Consider the following 23,112-nt stretch of genomic DNA (forward strand, 5'->3'; position numbering starts at 1 on the left):
GATTACCTCTTGCCTACAGTAAAATATTCCCAAAAACTCAGTTCCATTCACATTTAAAACTAGCTTGCAAACACGTTGAACTCTTTTATAAATTGGCAAAAGCAATGTCTAATTTCTCGCCTACAAAACATAACTTCCTTCTCCACCTACATATTGACATACATTTCTCTGCTTCACATAACATGGAATCCATTAGCATCAACCAACTTACTCAACTGGCAGCATCATTTCTCTTAGCACTTCTTCTCATGACTCTTCTGATTATGGACATCCTAAAAGTAGAAGCACAAAGAAAAAAGAAACCAAGAAATAGCCACTAACAATAACATCTCCAACCAGGAGTATAGGAATCTACGGCAATCTATAACAAGTCACATTTTTGTGGACACATTGTCAAACTTCTGAATATCAGACCTATTTCTGATAAATATTATTGTTGACAGTAAGTTATTTCCGGACAATAATTTGGAAATATGCCCTGAATGTTGAACACATAGTTCAGAGTTCAACTTTACTACTTGTAAGTATCTTGTTGATGATAGTTTTTTATGATTGAATTCCTATTTCAAAAGTTCAATATGCCATCCAAAGTCTCTTATTTGAATTATATTATAAAGTGAATTTTGTCAAATTTACAGGTTCTGAGAAAGCCGCCAGTGAAAGAGAAAACTAAGCCATTGAATATAACTCGGAATATCACCTTCCAACGACTCTTGTCTTCTTTATCATCCTAGACAACATAAGATAGATGAATGCAAATGGTCACTGCTCTGCAGCATGTAGGTCAGTCAAGAAACTGGCCCCATAGCCAGTTACAGTATTACTTCATCCTTATGGTTCCTGTGCATATTATCGGAAAAGAAGATGGCTTCTTGTTCTACCGTGTCACAATATTTCTCTCTTGTAGCCAGTATCAGTCACGGCATACCCTATCCGCTCTTTTTAATTGAGGCTTTAATCATGTAAATTGTATCTTTGCACGGAAAACCTCCTGACTGGCAAGATTTTGTTGGTATTCTAACATTCCTTGTTATAAACTCTACCATAAGTTTCATAGAGGAAAACAATGCTGGTAATGCTCCTGCGCCACTGATGACTCGGCTGGCTCCAAAGAACAAGGTCTATTCACTATCTTTTGTATGAGTGGCAGCCCCGATATTTTCATTTTTCTATCCTTGGTTTTGCGGGGAAGCATGCAATTGGATGTTCAGAATCCTCTTAAGATCATGGGTGCTGCAGTTTTAAATTCCTTAGTCAATGACTTAAGACTTTGAACTTAACAGGTTCTCAGAGATGGACAATGGAGTGGAGAAGATGCAGCAATGCTTGTTCCTGGTGACATAATCAACATCAAACTTGGAGATATTGTTCCTGCAGATGAGCGTCTTCTTCAAGCAGATCCTGTAAAGATTGATCAGGTCTTAACCCAATCCTTTTCTTTACTTCTTATTTCTGATTACAAGTGCTGGCATTTTCGGTATGCTTTTATATGGTTTCTGGGATTAACTTCGACTATTTTGGTACTTTTCCTGAGCCACGTTTTATGACAATATTTTTGAATGTGTGTAGTCTGCCCTCACTAGTGAGTCATTACCAGTAACAAAGGGTCCTGACGATGGGGTTTATTCTGGCTCTACTTGCAAACAGGGTGACCTTGAATGTGTTGTCATTGCTACTGGGGTCCATACCTTTTTTGGTAAAGCAACACATATTGTGGACAGTACAAACCAAGTTGGCCACTTCTAAAAGGTTGCTATTTATTCTGGGCTTCTGATTCTTTTTTTGTCCTTTCTCTTATTTCATAAATACATAATTTTTGGTGATACTGTAGTTGTACCAAATTGGCTAGTTAGGGTCCGTGGTAATATTGGATGATCCAGTACTGTTAGTTTCCTTCAAAAAAGTATCAATTACTAATTGTTGTCATGAATAGGTTTTCACGAAAGGATATGACAAGGATGTTGTTTTCCTGATAGCTGCAAGAACATCCAGAACAGAGAATCAAGATGCCATTGACACGACAATTGTTGGGATGCTTGCGGATCCTAAGGAGGCAAGTATTTTTTTTATGTCATCATATTAAATTTTAGTTGATAAGCAGGCCTATGCTTATTTTACTGATTTGTATCTTTTTTTGTGGGTTTTAATATCCATGGATGTAAAAGGCATGGGCAGGAATTCAAGAGGTCCATTTTCTTCCTTTTAATCCAACTTACAAGAGGACAACTCTCACTTATATTGACAATGAAGGGAAAATGCATCGAGTTAGTAAAGGTGCTCCAGAGCACGTATTGTTCTTTGGATGTTTTACCTTCTTCATTAGGCTTGGTAATGGGCAGTATTGTTTAGAAACTGCTTCAAAACTTATTTGTACACATTCTATTAAAACTGAAATGGCCAAATACTTTCTGCTAGATTCTCAACCTCGCACATAATAAGCCAGAAATTGACCGGCGAGTTCATACAGTGATTGACAAGTTTGCTAAACGAGGACTTCGCTATCTTGCAGTTGCATATCAGGTTAATAATATGGCTTCTTTTGCTTTATCCGTGCGTTAAATCTTCCCAGTAAGTTCTTCTTGTTGATTATGTATATCATTATAGCTATCTCAAAATGTTTGCAGGATTGATGCCTATTTTTGATCCCCCACGCCATGACAGTGCTGAAACAATCACAAGGGCTCTTAATCTTGGTGTAAATGTCAAAATGATCACAGGTATCGAGAGGTTATGGTGTCATCAGTTTCACTACTATTTTTGTAATGCAGCGAGTCAACATTTAACTATTTACTTGTAAATGTTCATCAGGAGATCAATTAGCTATTGCCAAGGAGACAGGTCGCCGACTGGGCATGGGTACAAACATGTATCCATCATCCTCTTTACTAGGTCAGGACAAAGATGAATCAATTGCAGCTTCGCCAGTTGATGCACTGATAGAGAAGGCTGATGGTTTTGCTGATGTTTTCCCTGGTGAGCAACAATTATCTTTTACTTCTGTGTTTTTTCAGATACCTTTATTTTTTCATTTCCTTAATTAGTGTTTGATTCCATATCCTTCCCGATTTTAACTGGTCATTGCAGAGCATAAGTACGAGATTGTTAAACGATTGCAGGCTAAAGAAGGCAGACATAGGAATTGCTCTTGCTGATGCAACTGATGCAGCAAGAAGTGCTTCTGACATAGTCCAGTCAAGAAACTGGCCCCATAGCTATTTTGTTACTATGTAATATTTGCATCCACTGTGAAATGATTTACGGCTGAGAGTACCTGCCTGCCTTGAGCGACTTATATGAATTACTGGTTTTAAGGTTTAAAGATCGATTTATATGAATTATTGGTTTAAATATTTAAAGATATTTTTCATTCTAGGCAATTAATTTTTCAGTCAAGATTCAACAGAATGTTTATTTGTGGTTGAGCATTATTGAAAGGGCTGAATTCAATCACTTTGTATCTCCAAACCCTGTTCCTAAATGATTTTGTGCATTTCTATTTAGCATCTTCATTCAAATAAAGCTTCTTTAAGTTCATAATGGTTCTTGTCATACCTGGACAGATGGATGCAAATGGTCGCTGCTCTGCAACATGTAGGCCAGTCAAGAAACTAGCCCCATAGCTATTTTGTTAGTATGTAATATTTGCATCCACTGTGAAATGATTTAAAGATCAATTTATCGATTTATATGAATTATTGGTTTTAAGATTTAAAGATATTTTTCAGTCTAGGCAATTAATTTTTTAGTCAAGATTCAACAGAATGTTTATTTGTGGTTGAGCATTATTGAAAGGGTTGAATTCGATCACTTTGTATCTCCAAACCCTATTCCTAAATGATTCTGTGCATTTCTGTTTAGCATCTTCATTCAAATAAAGCTTCTTTAAGTTCATAATGGTTTCGTTTATGTTGTTTGAAAATGGCAGGAGCCCCCCCACCTCCAACATAGGCGAAAAAAGCATACATATAGCCCTTTCAATCTTGCTTGGTATCACGGGCATTGAATGCCCAAGCGTTAGGAAGCAAAGTGAAGTAATAAAAGGATTGAATGACAGTCCATTTATTCCTTGACCTCTGCCTCCCATCCTCTCCAGACTTGGGACAATTTCCGCCAGGCCAATTTTTCCAAGTTCTGCAATTCAGTCCAGCTCCTGCTTGATGCAATCCATTTGCTGTTAGCTAACTTGCAATCTGCCTGCAGACCCCGGCAGGGACTACCACCACGGCAGTGGCTCCTTGTTTTTTTTTTATCGGTAAATAACTAAATCTATTAAGAGAAAATATAGTACAACCAGAACTTACATCCAAGAGAAGCAAGAGCTTAGGCAGCCGGAAAGGATGTGCTATCCACTTCGGCTCCTAGAGGAAGAGAGAAGAGTGATGAGCAGAGCAAGAGGAAACTGGAGAACAGAGTGGCAGAAGCGAGCCGGCAACCGGAAATGATAGGACTATCAACCTCGGTTCCGGGAAAAGAGAGAAGCAAGCAGGGAGCTACAACTGGACACTAAAGCTTTAGCAGCAAAATGGGCTACCCTAAAAGAGTAGGGGTCTCAACACGATGCTTTTTCCCTTTCCTTTTTTTAACTTCAACCCAGCCACTTTGGGGTGGATGGGCAATTACAACTTGCAGATTGGGGTCCTCCCTCGGGGAGCCCTCCTTTTCTGAGTCCGAGGAAGAGGACAAATGGACACGTTTCTGGGCAATGGCTGAATCAGAGGAAGGCGCCAGGACCTCGGTGGAGGGGGCCACAGAATGAGGGGCCTGTTTCAATTCTTCATCGCTATCTTCATCTTCAGTACTGGAGGAATCTGAATCCTTGACTGGAGGAGGAGAGCATGGAGCCCATCGTTTGGACTTGGGTTTGGAGTCTCTAGCCTTGTTCTTTTTTACCGGGCAAGAAGGACAAGTGTTCTACAGATGCCCAGGTTGTTGGCAATGACGGCATCGAAAAGCAGTGTTCTCGTAATCCAGCGTCTGGGTCCAGACGAAGTCATTTATCTTGAGATTGATTTGCTCTGGAAGGCCCTTGCTCAGATCTAACTCCACACACACTCTAGCATATGAGTAGAGGCCTTTGGATGTCCTCCAGAAATCTCCATGGATGAAGCTGCCCAGTGTGTCTCCTATAGCTCTGAAGACACGAGTATTCCATAGATGGGCAGGGAAGTTTGCAAGTCGAATCCATACCGGTGTCTTGGTAATGACTGCAGAGGCTGGATCAAAATCTAGAAACCAAGGGGTCAAAAAAAGCCCTGCCGTACCCATGAACCAAGGTCCTTCTGCGAAGGCCTTTTCATAGTGCTCAATGTTATCAAAGAGAACAATGAAATAACCTTTCGAGCAAAAGAAGATCTTACAGTGATGTGTCCAGTTTGCATGGATCCATGCATAGAGATCCTGAGATCGAGGCCACAGTCCATTAAATCTGCAAATGATGGCTTTTTCTGCAAATACTTGATGCTGGGAAGCCAGTTCTTCATGCATGAGTTCAACCGAAGGGACTTCATCAATTTTTTCAACCAAGAAGGCCTTGGATTTAAAGGCTTCCGGGGGTTTGGGGTTCTCCGAGTGAACAGCGTCCTTGTATGAGAAAGGCCGGGTTGAGGACGCTTGCCCTGCTGCACCACCTCTCAAACGGAATGTCGCCACCACCGAGCTATTTCTGGAAATGCTGTAAGAAGAGAGGGGTTGAGGGTTTTCAAGTTGTTTACCTTGAAAGAGAAGTCGCAGCAGGCTGGATGGGATCCCCATTCTGCGCTCTAGCTTCAGAGTGAGGTCCTGTACCGAGTCTGAAGGGCGAACCCACTGCATGATGGTTCTGCCTGCTGGTTGAGCAATCTGGACCTGAAATGAGTCAGATGAAAGTTTTGACCCTGTGCAGGTCTCTGTATCTGGCCAGTACATGGGTTTTTCTGCCTTCTGGATGATCAGATTTGGCAGATCTTTGTCCGATCTAAATCTGGGACTGCGATATGTATGGCCGGCGATTGCCTCAGATCCATGCAGAAACCCTGCGAATGAATCATTTTTCGGCTTACTTTTTCCCCATTCCAAGGACTGCACGGAGGGTAGCAAAGCCAGAGCCTTGGCCTCTGGTTCTTTATGCTTCAGCTGCTGTGGGTGCAGCGATCGAATCCAATCATCGATGGCGGGGGCGAGGAATGTCTTCCCTTTGACTCCTCGCAAGCTCCAGTCGGTCTCAGAGTATGCCTGGGGTGCCTCCATGGCTGCAGCGAATGTGCTAGACCTCACTCTTAATGTTCTCCAAGGCGCTCTGATCTCCCTTACGCAGCTCCTCCTGTGCCGTTTTCTTTTGCTGCTGGGACGAGTTTCTTTGAGGGCCCGGGTGTCGAGCACGAGACCACCAAACCCTCCTCTCGCTCTTCGAACTCTCTTCGCAGCTATCCTATGTTCTCCAGGAAAGTTAACCGCGCGATATTCCTTGTTTGCGGTAGCATCAATCCTGAAATGAGCCTCCTGATCTTCTGCATTGAGGGCAAAATCCCTTGATCTGAGCCTGCGAGTCTCGAATCCATCCGCAGCCGGGGTGATCCGAGTGCTGATGGCGGCCGAGGGCAAGGCAGCGGCGGCAGCAGAGCTAGGGTTCTCCATCCTTCCCACGGCAGTGGCTCCTTGTTAATAAAATGATATTTTAAAATTTTAGAAAGAAAAACCATTTATTTGAAATATAAGTCTAAAAAAATATTTCCGTAGACATTTAGAACGCTACGTCATTTAATATAATCATTTAAATTGAAATATTAAAAAAATAATCTTTAAGAGAAATAAAAAACAAACTAAATGTATTCATTGATTTATTTTGAATTTTAGTTTAAAAAAATAAATATGAAGGCTTCACCAAATAAGATTAGCATACCAACGAACAAATTTCGTTAGAGATTCTGCAGATAAAATTATTAGTTGAAAATATTAAGATTTAATAGGATAAGTTGAGAGAAGTTTTATTTTTCTATATTAACTCTTTTTACAATTATTTGAAATTAATAATAATAATCCTATGCTTTAGTGAATTCGAATCTCGATCCATTAGTTCGTAATTCATCCTTCACCTATAAAATCGAGGACCACTTGAAATCCTAGGCTAATGCACATCTCCCTTTTTCAGAATTTTGAGCACCTTCCCATGGATTAAATGAATGCCACCATTCTTTCCATTGAATATACACAGATAAAATGATTTTCTTAATAAAAGGGAAAAATCCTTTTCTTAACAAGGGAGCCACTGCCGTGGCGGTAGTCCCTGTCGGGGCCAGAAATATGAACAACAATATTGATGTGCTCAAATGCAAGAAACCTCCATTCATGCACCACAAGAGATGGTGCATTTCGTTATGTATAGTCATTGTTTATCTTTGTCCAATATTAATACAAAATACCTAAGGTAACGATGGCTGGATTCCAAGGACTCTTCTTCCTTGGAAACCTTCCCATTCTTAAATCATTGGTTTCATGTATTACTCAGCACCCTGAATTTGGGAAACCCTTTGAAGGGTCGAACCCTAACGACATCACTAAAAGACCCACTTGCGCAAATTTGAGATTCAGGCAATTATATAATCTGGGCCAATACCCAAGTTAGTTAAAAAACAACAGGGAGAAAAGAGTTTGGATTAACCTGCAATTTTTGCAAGGGCAATATCGATGACCCTATAAGAAGAAAACGAAACATAACAATAGCTGGATAGATGGGAAATAATTAGAAACTATGATAATACCTGGATAGATGGGAAACAATTAGAAACTATGATAATACCTGTTTGTCGCAGTGCAGCACTTGGTTTGCGTCGATAAGCAATAAACCTCCAAGATTGATATTATAAATGGCCTCTTCTATAACACATTTGATAGACACTAACTGTAGATTATACTGTAATCACTCAAACAAAAATGCTATCGCGTTAATATGTCAACTTTGCTTAAAAGCAAGCTCAACTTTTGCAATAAGACCCCAAAGCTAAATAGCCAATGAAAACCATCGGAAAATATTTAAATGATTTTAAAAATTCACTTTTTGTGTACAGTTCATTTTTCTACTAAGCTATAATTCCATGTGTTCACACCTTTCTCTTTTTAAATCTAATACTTAACCAAAAATTTTAAAAACAAACTCAAAAGCAGTCTTCTTATTACGTAGGTGAAAGATTGACTTCCAAAGTAATTTTAAATAACTAAATTTAAGACCATACAGAGCAGGATTAACACTGGACATTGTTTATCCCACACTGTTATTATTCTCAACTTTGATGACTATTGATGCACGGAGCCCCCTCCAAAGTGACAAATACAACCTCCTCCTCATAGAAGTAAGTTTGTTCGAGCTTATGTTGATGATTTAATGATACTTCAAACTTATTCGGATTCGTTAGACCTTATGTTTAGTTTGTTCATGACTGGTAGTTTTTAAGATTCACTGAAGTATGGCGAAATGGCCAATATTAATAGTTTATATTTATTGATAAAGTTATGTTTTTAAATAAATTTAAAAATGGTTTGGATAATTAAATATTTTTATGTTTTGGTCAATGAAGGATGATAACAATGATGCAGCGTTGTAACTAACCCAATTATTAATCATATCTATGATGCAGCGCTGTAACGAACCCAATTCCATAATCATATCTATGCTGCAGCGCTGTAACGAACCCGATTCAGCTCTCCTTCCCTGAATTTCTCGTAATCATGGTTCATAAAGTCAAGTCTCATGAGCAGACATGATCATTTGTTGTTGAAACCATGAAAATGGAGTTCGAGCTTAAACCCTTTTCGTTGTGAAGAGTAAGGAACCTGTACTGATTTTTTGAAGAGTCTTAAAATGGATCTTCTCAATTTGGAATCTTGGCATCATGAGGCCTTTCAAATTGCAACTGGCCTGCTTGTCATCAATTTTATCATTGTCTTCCTGATCCCATCATTTCTTCTTGTTGTTGACGATTGTAAAAGAGAATATGTATGCATGTTACCATGATACCTCACAGGGAAGAAATTAAAGGCATCACTGCTTCTTTAGGAGCACTATATTCCAGTCAATCCAAAGATTCAATTCAAGAAAATCCAAATTCAAGTTGTTGCGAAAAGCTTTAATATATTTACTTATTTATTTAAATAAAATATTAAATCTTAATAATTGAAATAAAATAAAATATTAAATGTTAATAATTGAAATAAAATATTAAAAAGGTAAAAGAGTAAAAAACTTTTGGGTAGCATGCCTGGCATGCATGCACCACGTGTGCACTCCACCTGGCGTTTTCTCAATACAACAACTGCTGTGTTGATCCCACAGCTTCTCTGATCCTCTACCTGGCATTTTTCAATACAACAACTGCTGTGTTGATCCCACAACTTCTCTGATCGTAAATTCTCCCCATGATTCCTGAGTTTTATGTTCGGGGACTTTCCTGAGTCTGATATGTTTCTCATGGCCGGCTGTCCTACCTTTTTGTTCTCGGGGCATCGATTAGGAGTGGGGCATCGAGTTCTCTGACGGTCTCTCCTACAGTTTAGTAATTGAAACTGGTCCAACTAGAGGATTAGACGACTACCTCCTCTGTTTTCTACCTTCCTTTCGATAGTGGTTCATTCCCCATCGGGGGTGTAGCTCCTCTAATATGATATAATTTGTTTTTCACTTGTACATCCTTTCATAATCTCAGAGAAATGGATGCTGGGAACAATTCAAGTCAGATAATTTACTTTTCTGGGTATGAAATGGAAGACCAGGAGGCTGGAATGAACAGTTCCGGCCCTGATTTCAATTAAGCTGAAAACTTCCATGAATCTCTTACTCAAAACTGCTTAGGATTGTGAGGCCAACTACATTCAGTATGTACTCTTCTTCCAACAGGGATTTGTTAATAATTCGCATGAAGTAACAATTGAGCAGTTGAAATGGAGCCCGGAAAAGGTGCTCCTTCATTTCTACCCTTTCACTGGCAGATTGGTCAACTCTCTCGATGGTTTTCTAAATATGGAATGCAATGACGAGGGTGCCAAATTTACAGAGGTCGTTGCAGATGCCACTCTTGACCAGATTCTCCTTCACAAAAGTCCTCGCTATATTCAGGAACCGCTGTTTCCTCTGAACCATTCTATTTGTGCAGACGGCCAGTCTCTTCCTTTGCTTGCAGTTCAGGTATGTGATTGAAAAACCTCCTAATTACAATCTGCATTTAATTAATGATTTGAAAGATGTTTTCTTTGTTACAGTTTACTATACACAGATGTAGAAAACAAACTTTTCTACGGTATATATTTTCTTGTCAGTTACAAATTTGATAAGAATTGGGTAGAATCCCAACTATGGTCGAAATATAATCAATTTTTTGAGCACCCAACAGTTTTGTTCAATTTAAATAAACTTAAATTATAATAAAATATGAACAGAATTGTAATTCAATAAAAACTCTACTTTCCTAGTGTTGCAGAATATTTCGGCTCATTCTCTCGAGTGCACCAGAACACCTTAAAGATCTTGAGAATACTAAATGAGAATACTAAATTAGGCATTTACTGTTGAGTTTTTGAGTAAGGTTTTCATGTTCAATATCATTAATATTGCCTGCAGTAAATAGAAACAGTTAAATAAAAAAAATGATGCATTTAAAGCACAGGAAATTAAAGAACAAAATGGTTGCATTTCTCGTTGAGTTTTTGATTAAGGTTTTGGTAAGTTCACCTTGAAGCCACGGTGCTAAATTTATGCTTTAAATTAACAGGTTCTCCATGATCCTCTACAGGTAGATCCCTTGCACCGAGCGGAATAACATAAAATAACAAGTAAGGTATTTCTCTGGAGTTAGCTGCATCTGAAGTTTGCCCATATACATAAAGATGCTATGATACATACCAAATCTGTCAGGTCGCAAAGTACAATGCCACTGCCTTCTACAATGCCATCTTGCAGACTCAAGCGACTCAAGCGTGTAGATAACAGAGCACGTCCAAAGACTGCAATTGAAATCTTGCAGACTCTTCTGGGCAGGCGACGACTATCTTTTACCATACCAGAGTTGCATGCTAATAGCCATATGGAAGGGGCCTTGCATGCTAATAGCCATGTGGAAGGAGCCTTGATATACATGTGGAAAGGACCTCGAAAGGGCTTCGAAGTATATTGGTTGTCTGAACTTTGGATAAAATTGTATTGCTGCAATTTTCTTGCATCGGGCCACGTGAAGCCTCTAATAAGAGGTAGAATGCTTTCAGTCTTAAAACTTTGGATAAAATTTACGTGAATAAAATTGTTATGATCAAACTTTGGTTAAAATACAAGAAAACCAAAAACAAACGGGTCAACTGATCAACTAATAGGCGGTCAAACGATCGATCGATCGCTATAGTCCCTGCTATGCCGGAGGCAGGGACTAATAAAGGGGAAAATATTTTTCTTAATACCATTGAGGATTATGAGGGAAAATGTTTTTCTTAATTCCATTGAAGATTACGTTGGGACGATGGGTGAATAAATAAATTTACATATAGAATACATTAAGAGTATATACTTTGAAATTCACATGTACCATATTGAAATTAAATTAGAGATATATCTTCAACTTTTTTTTTTTTTGGGTTCATTTACATATAATAATAATTTTCTTGTATCTATCTGATTATCATTATCGTAATAGTTTTTAAATTGTTTATGAGATTCCTAAGGAGTGTTTTTTAGCTTCACATAGAATGCCTAGTTTTTAGTCTAATTATAGATAACATCTCAACTAGCTTTCTTTGTATTGTCTTCTTTGAATTCTTTATAATTTGAAATATTTTGTTTTTGAAAATATGTCAAAATATAGTTTATTGAATCTAAATGCTTTTTTTTTTTCGTGCCAACAAAAGGTTTTATTACTTTATATAGACAATGGTATCTAAATTCAAATTTCTTGAATGGAAATACATTAAAAGAAAAGCTAAAAGAAAAATATATTGCAAGTTATGCAATAATAGTTGTGGGAAATCAGTGACCGAGGCAAGATATTGTTTTTGTAGTATTGTCTAAGTGGAATTTGTGAAGGAGTGGTAGCATGTACTAAAATTGTGCAAGATGTGAAGAAAAGTCTAAATGAAGAAACCAATACTCATAAGAAAGGAATGGTAACCCAATAAGCAAGACAAAAGTAAACACGAGATACAATCAATGGAAAATATCGTTATAATACATTAAATGACATACAATTCATGGCATCTAAAACATAAAATAATTTTTAATACAACACTAAAATTATTAATTTGTAATAGGTTAACTTAAAATTATTAAAATATTGTTATATACTAATATTAGTTAAGTTTAAATATTTAGTATGTTCTAAGAGTTTATAAAAATTGATCAAAGCCCATCTGCATGTCCTTCTTATAAAAGTCCTTACATTGGATGGGATGTGTGTCCCATGGTAACCCACCACCATATTGCACTTCCTTGCAATGAGCAGTGATAGGTGGTAGTATACCCTTCATTTCTTAGCATGTAATTTATCATGCCTATGAGAAATGATGATTTTTGGACCTTTAATTCAGTTCTGGATTTATTTTGTGAAGCTTACTTATACTTTATTGTTTCTAAATGGTTCTCAACCTAACCCAAGTTGTAATTGTGTTGGTAATGGTTATCATGAGAAGATACAATTTTATTTTTAGCCTCTCTAGCCACACTTGCCCTTCACCTTCTTCAGATGTGTTTTCAAAGTGAAGTCTCTCTTGTGCTCCTATGTTTCGTCTATTCTTTGCTAGCTTGTATGTGAGCCAATGAGCCTTTCCTACTCCCAGGTTTTAGACTCTTCTCCTACACATTCCTTGTCTTTAGCACCTTGCCATTATCACAACTACTTCTCTACTTCATGAGGTAGTCATGCTTGGTCTTTTAAATCCTAAATTCTTTCCCCATCTTCTCTTTCTCTACATTGTTTCTCATTTGCATAGTGAAATGGCCAACAACGACTCTTTCCACAGAGGACATAGCTTGCAAGAAACCATCGACCTGCCAAACAAGAATGATTGTTGAATCTTTGGCATGGGCCTCTTGTTAGAAAATTTCAGCTATTGTGTAATAGGAGGTAGCCTATACAAAGGAGGAGGCATATTTGGAATAGAACTCGATACAAAATGAGGGGGATAATGCAGATCTTGAAGATTGAATAGAAGACACTGGAAATACAAGAATTTGCATTACTTAGTACCATTAAACTATGCACTTGTACTGGAAAATTAAGACTTTAATCAACAAGGCCTTGATGTAAAGGCATGATGCAAACCAAAAAAATTTACTCTAACTAGATGAAGTAAAATTTTCTAGTTAGAAGAGATTAACCATGAGGTTTCTTTTCTTCCAAAGAAACTAGAAAATTTGGAGTTTCCAACACCTAAAGATCACTCAAGCTAGCTACCCATGAAGGTCAATACCTCACCTTCCACATGATTATCTCTATGGAAAAACTTGTGGCATCCTCTATTTTGGTTTTTGATAGAAGAAGTATAATTTATGTCTCTCGGTATAATGATTAGTCTTTGAACAATGACTTTCATTTGCCTAGTATGGTTATTTGTATAATCTTATATCGAATAATATGGCTTAAACATGATGGACTAAATCTTTATTATTTTACTACTATTTTGATTTCCCTGGTGCTAAACCAACAACAATAAATCATGCATAATTTATTTTTTATTGCAATGAAGTGGTGTATAGCTAAAGAAGAACATAAAAGGATTCTATAAAAAGTGTTCATAAAATTGATGTTATATTAGAATTCTTTCATAATTAATGATATACTTAGTTTATATATATTATTATATTAATTACATAGGTAATAAAAGTTAATTGTATTGTTACTTAAGTGACTAGTATGGTTATTTATACTCATGATATTTATTTTTTTGGAAATATTGTTTTGAGAAACTTAAATCACTTTCAAACCTAATTTTAATGATGATATTTAATGTAAACTGAGTAGTGTGAGCTGATTTTTTTTAGTCCATGAGAATCTAATTTGGGACTTTCACAAAGTATTGAATTACCAACAATGTTCTATGATAGTTACACCAACCAATTGAGCTAATCTTTGAGTCTTATTATGGTTATTATTAACCACGTGATCAATTTAATCCATTATAAAGTTAATATGATCAACCATATAGTTAATGATATTAACTATATAAATATCAACAGAATTAATATAGATAATGAATGCATTAAGTCTTATCTAACCTAAATTCTATAAGTCCAATTCTGATGCCTAATCAAGATCTACAATTAGTTAGATCCATAGTTACTAATTATAGAGATAACATAAATTTAGAGATAAGGACCTGAGATTCTTTATAAGTATTATAATAACTACAAATAAAAATATAGGCAAAATTTGAGTTAATAGTGTTGAGAAGATAAGGTTTCATTTATTTTTAAACAATTCAAAAATAAAGAGACAGGAAGCATCAACTTCATCGGTCTCTACTCTAGCCCTTGCCTTTACATTTGTTATTAACATGGGATATAAAAAAGTATTAAACATTGTTTAGATGTCATTAAACCCTTGGATTAAAATGTCATGAGTAATAAATGCACAAAATGAAAAAGACACAATACCATAATCAGCCGATATTGATCTCTACTTACTTTATCTCTACGTACTTTATTAGACCTAAAACCCTTGAAGATACCACCTTTACTCCTCCTAATAGAGGTTCTCCTAACCCGTGGTAACTAATTCTTTAAGGGGTTTTGAAAGAAAAAACATATATAGTGGCTTACTTAGTTCCACAACTCTCCTTAGTTTTTCCAATTATTTTGGTTTGGAAAATGTTTGTCTTACCTAAATGAAACCATGTTTAAAAGTGGTTCTTTTATTTTGTTGTTTGGTTTTGTAAGTATCATGGATGAAGTTTTTACTTGGATAGAAGTTATGCAACACTCGTGGCAAAAATTTTACACTAACCATTATAAAATAGTGTAAAAAGGTAAAAAAATTCAAAATCTTCGGAAAAATACTATATGTTTATATATATCGATCTCAAAGAAAGGCTATGCATTTCATCAATTTCTCGTAGTCAATCGAAACAAACATTTTCTCAAGGCTGGAACCCTCGGGACCCTTAGAAATTAAGAGCTATGCTTTTTATTCTTTGTTATGGTGTATTATTTTAAAAAATATATTCTATTAAATTTTTTTGAAGTTTAAAAATATTAAGTTTCATTTAGGAGTTGTCTTTAAAGAGACTTTTTGGAAGCTTTTCCAGTGGTTTTTTCTAGTCAAATTTCTCTAAAATCCTGCAGCAATTTATTGAAATCACAAGTTTGATATCTAATTTCTGCACAATCAAAGCGTCCCAGGGGTTTTTCAGGGTGCTGAATCCAAATATGCAGTTAAAAAACCATTTTAAATAATACAAATCAAGATTTAACCTCAATTTTTTCCGCCAGATTCCGTCACCAGAATCTCCAAAAAGTCGCACTAAAGAGTTTCATTTATGTGTCAACAATTTATAAAAGTATCCTTTTATTAATTTATTTATGTAATTTTGAATTTACTTTTTCTGGATTTTTAAGGTTTTTCCCGCTCCTCTTGTATCTGAATTTGTATTATCTTTTTAATGTAGTTTAGTCTTTGATAGTTTTGAACATTGTCAGGAAATTGAGACAAGAGTTGGATCTTGGTTATATAGCTTTAGGTGCATAAATAGATGTATATTGCACATATTATTCCTTATCGAAACATATAAAGTTTTTTGAATTCCAAGAAAAATAATAAGTAAACATGTTTAACTTTATCATAGGAAACTTTATTCCTTAATATTTCATATGATAGGTTAGCAAATAATTTGTTGAAATGTGCAACCAAAATGAAAGAATATAAGTGTCAATTGTGTTTTATTAAAGATGATACACATATAAATATAATATTTTTTACCATTATATTAAACTGCTAAGGTTCTTTGGAATTTCAGTAATTGTTCACATTCCACAACATAATCTTAATATGTTAGGTGTCTAATATTCCCCCCTTAATCCAAAGGGGTGTATATGATTCCGAGAAGAGAGTTAAAGTACAAAAATGCATAGAAATGAATGGCTATATGTGTTCTCTGAAATGGTGATCTAAGGAAGACCACAAACCAAATGAGGTAGATGAACATGAGGTCTGTACTGGTGGTGGTTTAAGGTTGACCACCAACTATATAATTAAATCTTGAAGCAAATCCTAGAATAGTTACAAATTTGGCTAAAGTAAAGTCTTTTATTGGTGAAAGTGCTCTCTGGTTTAATGTCGACTAAAATGATGTAGTAGAAATTGAATCCTTCTACCACCAAAAACATGCTCATGGAGCATAAATTTGTCTCTACTACAACTCTAAATATGACTATGGCTAACTCTAGCTCTAGGCTATGGATGTTGGTTTTGGTTTAGGTTGTGGCTCAGGTTTGCTTGATAAATATTTTAACCTAGTAGCTGTTATGGAAGGAAAAGATGGAAGAGTGCCCAGGTATAGAGTTGAACAACTCTAAAAAGAACTAGGCCTAGCCTACTTAGACACTAGAGTTGACAAGTTCTGAAAAAGGCCCAGGCTTGGCCAAGTGTACTCTAATACCATTATTGGAATGTGCAAATAGAAAGAAAGAATAAATGAGAATCACATTTCATTATAGATGATACAAATATGAATACAATATTTTTATTGTTGGATTTGACTTCCAAGATCTCTTGGACTTTCAGTAATTGTCCACATTCCACACCATACCACTAATGGATCAGGCATCCAGCATAATCATTCCTCTTTTACAACTATTTATAAGTCAAATTCCATTAAACGAATTGGAAAGTTTGAATTTTTCAAATAATAAGTTCTTTCATGCCCTAGTAACTTCCATTTTGTCATAGAATCAACTCATTGATCTCAATCTATTGAATATTAAATTTTCATGTCCTTTTACTATAGAGTTAGGAATGTTGGATTATTGTTTTAATAAACAAGGCTAGAAAGGAAGAATAGAAATGAGGCATGGTTTCTCCCAACATTATTGACTTTGGTTGAGATTTTTGTTGTGTGAGGAATTGCATTGTCATAGACTTTATTATCAATATAATATAAGCAAAGGCATGTCACCTAATGACATGTAAATAATATGCCTAATTCTTTTAGTTTTCTTTAGTTGATAAGAATATTTAAGTTGATGTTTAACATGTCTTTAGGACTAGTATCCATTATTAGCACAAGAAGCAAACCAACTTCCACTTTTAACTATTTAATGTTGCATTTTCTTCTACCAATGTATTGATTTCAAGAAGTTTCTTTAAGACATGTTTTTGAAATTGAGGGACCTCTTTAATTCATATGGTTTGGATGAATACTCTTAACAATATGACTCTAGAAAGAATGCATTGACGAGGTAATGAATGGGTAAGGTTTCCTCGTAAGATTATTGTAGAAAATGAGAGCTGTCTATGAGATTCTAAAAAATTTTTGTAGTAGCTATAATAGTAGTGAATCTTAAGTATATATGTCATTTATATCATATCATATCATAATTTTGTAAATTTCCCCAGTATAGATCACCTGGTAATGCAATGTACTAAAGTAAAACACTTGATCTACTTCTACAAACAATTTAGCAGAAGCTTAATCGAACATGAGCAACATCAAGCATGAACAAATATAACTGAGAATGAGAAGTAATCAACCATAACACAGAAGATATATCACTGGGGAAAGCACCAACCTAAAACCCCAACTCTATATTATCATACAAGTGGGAATCTTGTTCAAGTTACAAAAAGAATCAGCTCCCAAGCTATCCCACTCTCTCTGTAATCGAACAATAGAACTCACAGACTCATTAGACACAGTATATGTCTTCCCCAAATCAGTTGTTGGGTCTAGCTTCTTTCGAGCATCTTTGGTCACATGACAGAAAACTGGTGATCCAAAGATGCAGAAGTGACTCACATCTGGTCGCTTCCCTGAAAAATCCACCATAGGTGTCTTCATCCCCAAAATACGATGAGGAATTCTGTTCTGAAAGTACACTGTTGTATTGCATGCCTCATCCCACAGATGAAGTGGTAGGCTTTGGTCATGCAACATTGCTTGAGTTTCTCCCATAATAGATCTTTTCTTCCTTTCAGCCACCCCATTCTGTTGTGGGTTATGAGGTGTCGTCAGTTCTCGTTTAATTCCTTCTACAACACAGAAGTCTTTAAACTATTGGGAAACATACTCTCCACCATTATCGCTACACAAGGCTTTTAATTTCTTTCCAGATTCTTTCTCTGCCAAGGCTTTAAACTCACAAAACCTCAAGAAGGTCTAATCCTTATTTTGCATAAAGTAGATCCAACATCTACGAGAAAAATCATCAATAAAAATAATATAGTACCTTTTCTTAGCGGTGGAGGCTGTAGAGAATGGTCCACATACATCTAAGCGAACTTACTCCAAGATTTCTCCAGCTCTACTATCTCGATCTTGAAAGGAATCTTTTGCATACTTACCCTAGGTGCATCCTTTGCATGTGTCTATTTGCTCTAGTTTTCCCTTGGGTAAGCCGGTAGAAATTTTTTGCATGATCTTCAAGGCCCCATGATGCAAGTGGCCCAATCTTCTATGCCAAAACTCGCCAACATCTTCACTTTGCACCACCTCTGCTTTGGAACTTAGTGCAGCACAATCATCTACCTCCAGCATGTAGAGATTCTTTACTCGAATTCCAATTTTCTTGGTCTATCCAGTGCCGATATGCCTCAGGAAAACTTTTCCTTTACTAAAGACTACATCATAGCCTTTATCTTCTAGCATAGCAATAGACACAAGATTATTTTTCAAACCTGGTACATACTTAATAGCAGATAGGGTGAGAGGAGCACCATGCTCCCTCTGAAACACAACTGTACCTTCACCTAAGACACGGTACTTTCCATCATCGCCCATCTTGATCCGCATCTGGAGATCCTTCTCCTCCAATGTACTGAAAAGATTCTTGTCACCTGACATGTGGAAAGAAGCTCCACTGTCTAGGTACCAAACACATCCCACCATGGATGAAACCATGCATGCGATAAGCGAGAAATCCAGCTCAAATTGTGAAGCTAGTGCATCGCCATCATATCCCTTTGAGGAACCATTCTTGGATTTCTTCTATGGACAATTCATATCATAATGGCCCACTTCATGACAGTGAAAACATCACACCTTTGACTTGTCAACCTTCTTCCCACCATGAGAAGATTTGGATTGGGGCACCTTCCCTTTCCCTTTCTTAGCTTTACTCACTAAAGCTAGATTTTCTTCATCATCTTGTTTTTATGAAGATCCATCCCTGGTGCTTCGCCTTATCTCCTCCTGCATCAGATCCAACCAAAGTCGTTCCCAATCTGGCAGTTTCTCTCTTCCATTAACCAAGTCCTAGTAGCTATGCAAGCTCTTAGGAAGACCGAGGAGTGAAAGACTCACCATGTCATCATTAGTTGTCAAGATCCCTACGCTTCCAAGCTCATCCCTGCAGGTGGTTAGATTGTTCAGGAACATAGAGATTGTGTCACCCTTTTCGCACTTGATCTTTCAAAGTTTATCTTTCAGCGACAACTTCCTCTGATCGATGCTATTTTGATAAAGATCTTTCAATGTTTTCCACATTGAAAACAAAATCTCCTTCCCATGGAGGCTTGAGACAATGTGATCTCGAACTCCCTCTAGGATGATTCTCCTTTCTCTAGCCACACATTTTTTCCATTCCACCAGTTGAGTAGCATCAGTTGGCTTCTGGACTTCTTTATCAATGAAGTCCTTTAGACCATTATCTTCTAACACTGCCTCCATGCGATCCTTCCAGGCTATATAATTCTAACTACCATCAAGGGCATATTCGAGACTCAAACCACTAAACACCATCAGTGAAATAGATGTGATAAGAACTCAATTCAATATTTAGAAACCAAACTTTGAACTTCTACTACTTGTAAACTGTTCTTCCCTAATCACCTTTGCTCTGATACCATGTAGATTTTCCCACTATATATCACCTGGTAATGCAATGTACTAAAGCAAAACACTTGATCTACTTCTACAAACAATTTAGCGAAAGCTTAATCGAACATGAGCAACATCAAGAATGAAAAGATATAACTAAGAATGAGAAGTAATCAACCATAACACAGAAGATATATCACTGGGGAAAGCACCAACCTAAAATCCCAACTCTGTATTATCATACAAGTGTAAATCTTGTTCAAGTTACAAAAAGAATCAGCTCTCAAGCTATCATGTTCTCTCTATAATCAAACAATACAACTCACAGACTCAATAGACATAGTATATGTATTCCTCAAGCCCTCCAAGCCTCCTGTTTCCTTGCGCAGTTTTGATTGGGGTCCAATGATATCGCATGTGTGAATTGGCCTCATCACACTCACTATAACCTCAGTTCCAACTACGCAATCCTTAATGAATAATATTCCTTCTGCATGCAAGGAGTATTAACCAAGGAATATCCTAGCAACTGATAGTACACTGTCCCTCCATCTGATCTCAACTGGGTCTCTGACTGAACTGACATGCATGAGTTATCCATGAGTGAATCTTCAGTTATCTAAATTACAGTAGTTACATGCATGCAAGTATTAACTAACTGAACTCTCATTAATTTAACAAACTGTTAAATTAATCTAACTGGAATTGACTTAGTTAACTAAGCTAACTAATTACAACTCAATATTACAAATCACTCTTATCTATTTAACTGATGGGTAAATCCCTCAATCAAAAGAGAAACTGTTGCAAGTCCTCACATAGACTTCAAGTTCATAATTCCTTAACTAATTAACTCAAGATGAATTAATTAATCAATTTACAAACTGTTGTTAATATCAATTTGAATTTTACTTCCTATGTTTAGTCCACGGACTGACTAAAATAAGAAGGGATCCTGAAATGTTATTTTTAGAAAAGCTATTTTTAGCACTTTCACTTTTCACCCATTGTAGCTAAGATCTCCAATGGCTGAATTGCTATTTATAGCCTGGCTATTTATAACAGTGCTATTTTTATCATCTTCTATTTTTAGCATTTCTTTTTGCACATTTCAACAAATTTCTTGTAATCTACTTTGCACACAGCCACCATGGCATTTATACTGGTGATATGTTATGGGAGACATTATCCCCTAATCCTTTATAATATGGTTGAAGGTAAATCTTTAAGCTACCTTATTACATATGTGGCTAGATTTGAATTATAGTTTACAAAATGACAATCAATTGTAATTATAGTTTGTAAGTAGTTTGCAAGATGAAAATCAACTATCAAGACTTGTAACTAATCTCTGATAATAATAATGTAACTACTATGTGTGAAGAAGATGGTAACATCAAGAGATACAACCCCCCTTTTTTATATCACAAACTCTTTTAATATATCTTTTCCGTGTTTTTTCCACCATCATATCTAATTACTTGCAATTATATAGAATAATAAAAATGATATTAATTTGGTCCACATCAGTTATTAAATGAATTTCTATTCACTAATACAATATTTTATTTCCAATTTAACCCATACATTATCATTATAGGTCCTAAAAAATTAGCAGATCATACTTGTATACAAGAAATTGTTCATATTTTGAACCCATTTACCCTTAATTGAAAAATAAATGCATAAAGAATAGAAACTGAATCACACAACAAGAAATAAAAGAAATTTACATGGTAGAACCCTAAGAGTGTGTCAAGGAAACCTCCACGGGGCAAGGGATTAGAATTCTTATTTCTCCGGGTCAAAATATGACTCTCCAAGTTACATCAAGTCTCGCGGGAAATCACCATTTTAATACAAAGGCTTTCTTACACATTACGAGAGTTTTCAGGTCTAAAATGGCCCCCCTAAGGAAATTATAAAATAATAGTGGAAATAATAAAATAAGATTTGATTACATCATCAAATTTTAGAGGGAAAAAAGAAAAAAACCATTTTTTCAACTTATCTTCCTATTGGTTTACTCAAATTTCAAGCGGAAATGCTCATTGGATGCATAATTTGATTCCTCATCCAAGGAGTACCCCTGTTGCACACTTTCGATAGACCTTGCTACAAGAAAAATTGGAAATACATGAAAATTGTGATTGTAATCACGGTTTTTCATGTATTTCTCATTTTTCGTGTAGTAGGGTCCATCAGAAGTATGCAACATGGGTACTCCTTGGATGAAGAATTAAATTTTTCATCCAACATGTACTCCCACTCAAAATTTGAGTAAAACCTTGGGGATATAAGTTTAAAATACGAGTTTAAAAATTAGTTTTATTATTTTATTTTATTTTTTTATATTTTTACTTTTTTACTCCAAAACTGGTGAATCATCCCCCATGGTTGACATCATCATCTTGAATCCTATTGGTTCTTATAAAGTTTATTTTGGTTGTACATTTTTCTTAGAAGGCCCATTTTAGACCTCAAAAATCCCCTAATGTAACTCCCTATAGTTACACAACTGCCTGAACAATAAAACTAAATTTACTCAGATAATTACATTGTCAACATTAATTGTTGTCATTCTTTAACAATCTCCACCTTGACAATAATTTTCCTAAACCCTTGCCCATGCCCATTCATCATCTCCTCTACAAGCCAAGAGAAGCCAAACTCCATCACAACTTCTTTACTAAAATTGGCTTTGTGAACATGTTTTCACGATTCTCTTGTGTATGAACCTTCTTGAGAGCTACTTTTCTACCATCGATCACATGTATTACAAAATGGTACCTTACATCAATATGATTAGTCTTGTTGTGATAAGTTTGATTTGTAGTCAAATGAATAAGACTATGACTATCACAAAATACATTCACTTTCTCCTGTGTCCTTCCATTCTTATCAAGCATACCTTTCAACTAGATTACCTCTTAACAGGCATCTGAAGCCACTATATACTCAGCTTCAGTAGTGTACAAAGAAATTATTTCTTGAGGCTTTGACATCTAGCTAATTGCTCCACCTACAAGAGTAAAGACATATCCTATAGTAGATCTCCTCTGGTCCAATTCACTTGCATAATCAACATCCACATATCTGCAGACTAAACCTTCACTACCATTGAAGATGATACAATGG

The 23,112-nt window shown here is 36.0% G+C and overlaps 1 pseudogene; it reads left to right on the forward strand.

The window, feature by feature from the left end:
- The first annotated feature begins 864 nt into the window (after positions 1–864).
- Positions 865–3,231, forward strand: LOC149220218 (plasma membrane ATPase 1-like; annotated as a pseudogene).
- The last annotated feature ends 19,881 nt before the right edge of the window (positions 3,232–23,112 follow it).

Source organism: Pinus tabuliformis, chromosome Q, assembly GCF_031772625.1.
Source record: "Pinus tabuliformis cultivar Carrire ecotype Pingquan chromosome Q, CPIR1, whole genome shotgun sequence".
Taxonomy (NCBI): Eukaryota; Viridiplantae; Streptophyta; class Pinopsida; order Pinales; family Pinaceae; genus Pinus; species Pinus tabuliformis.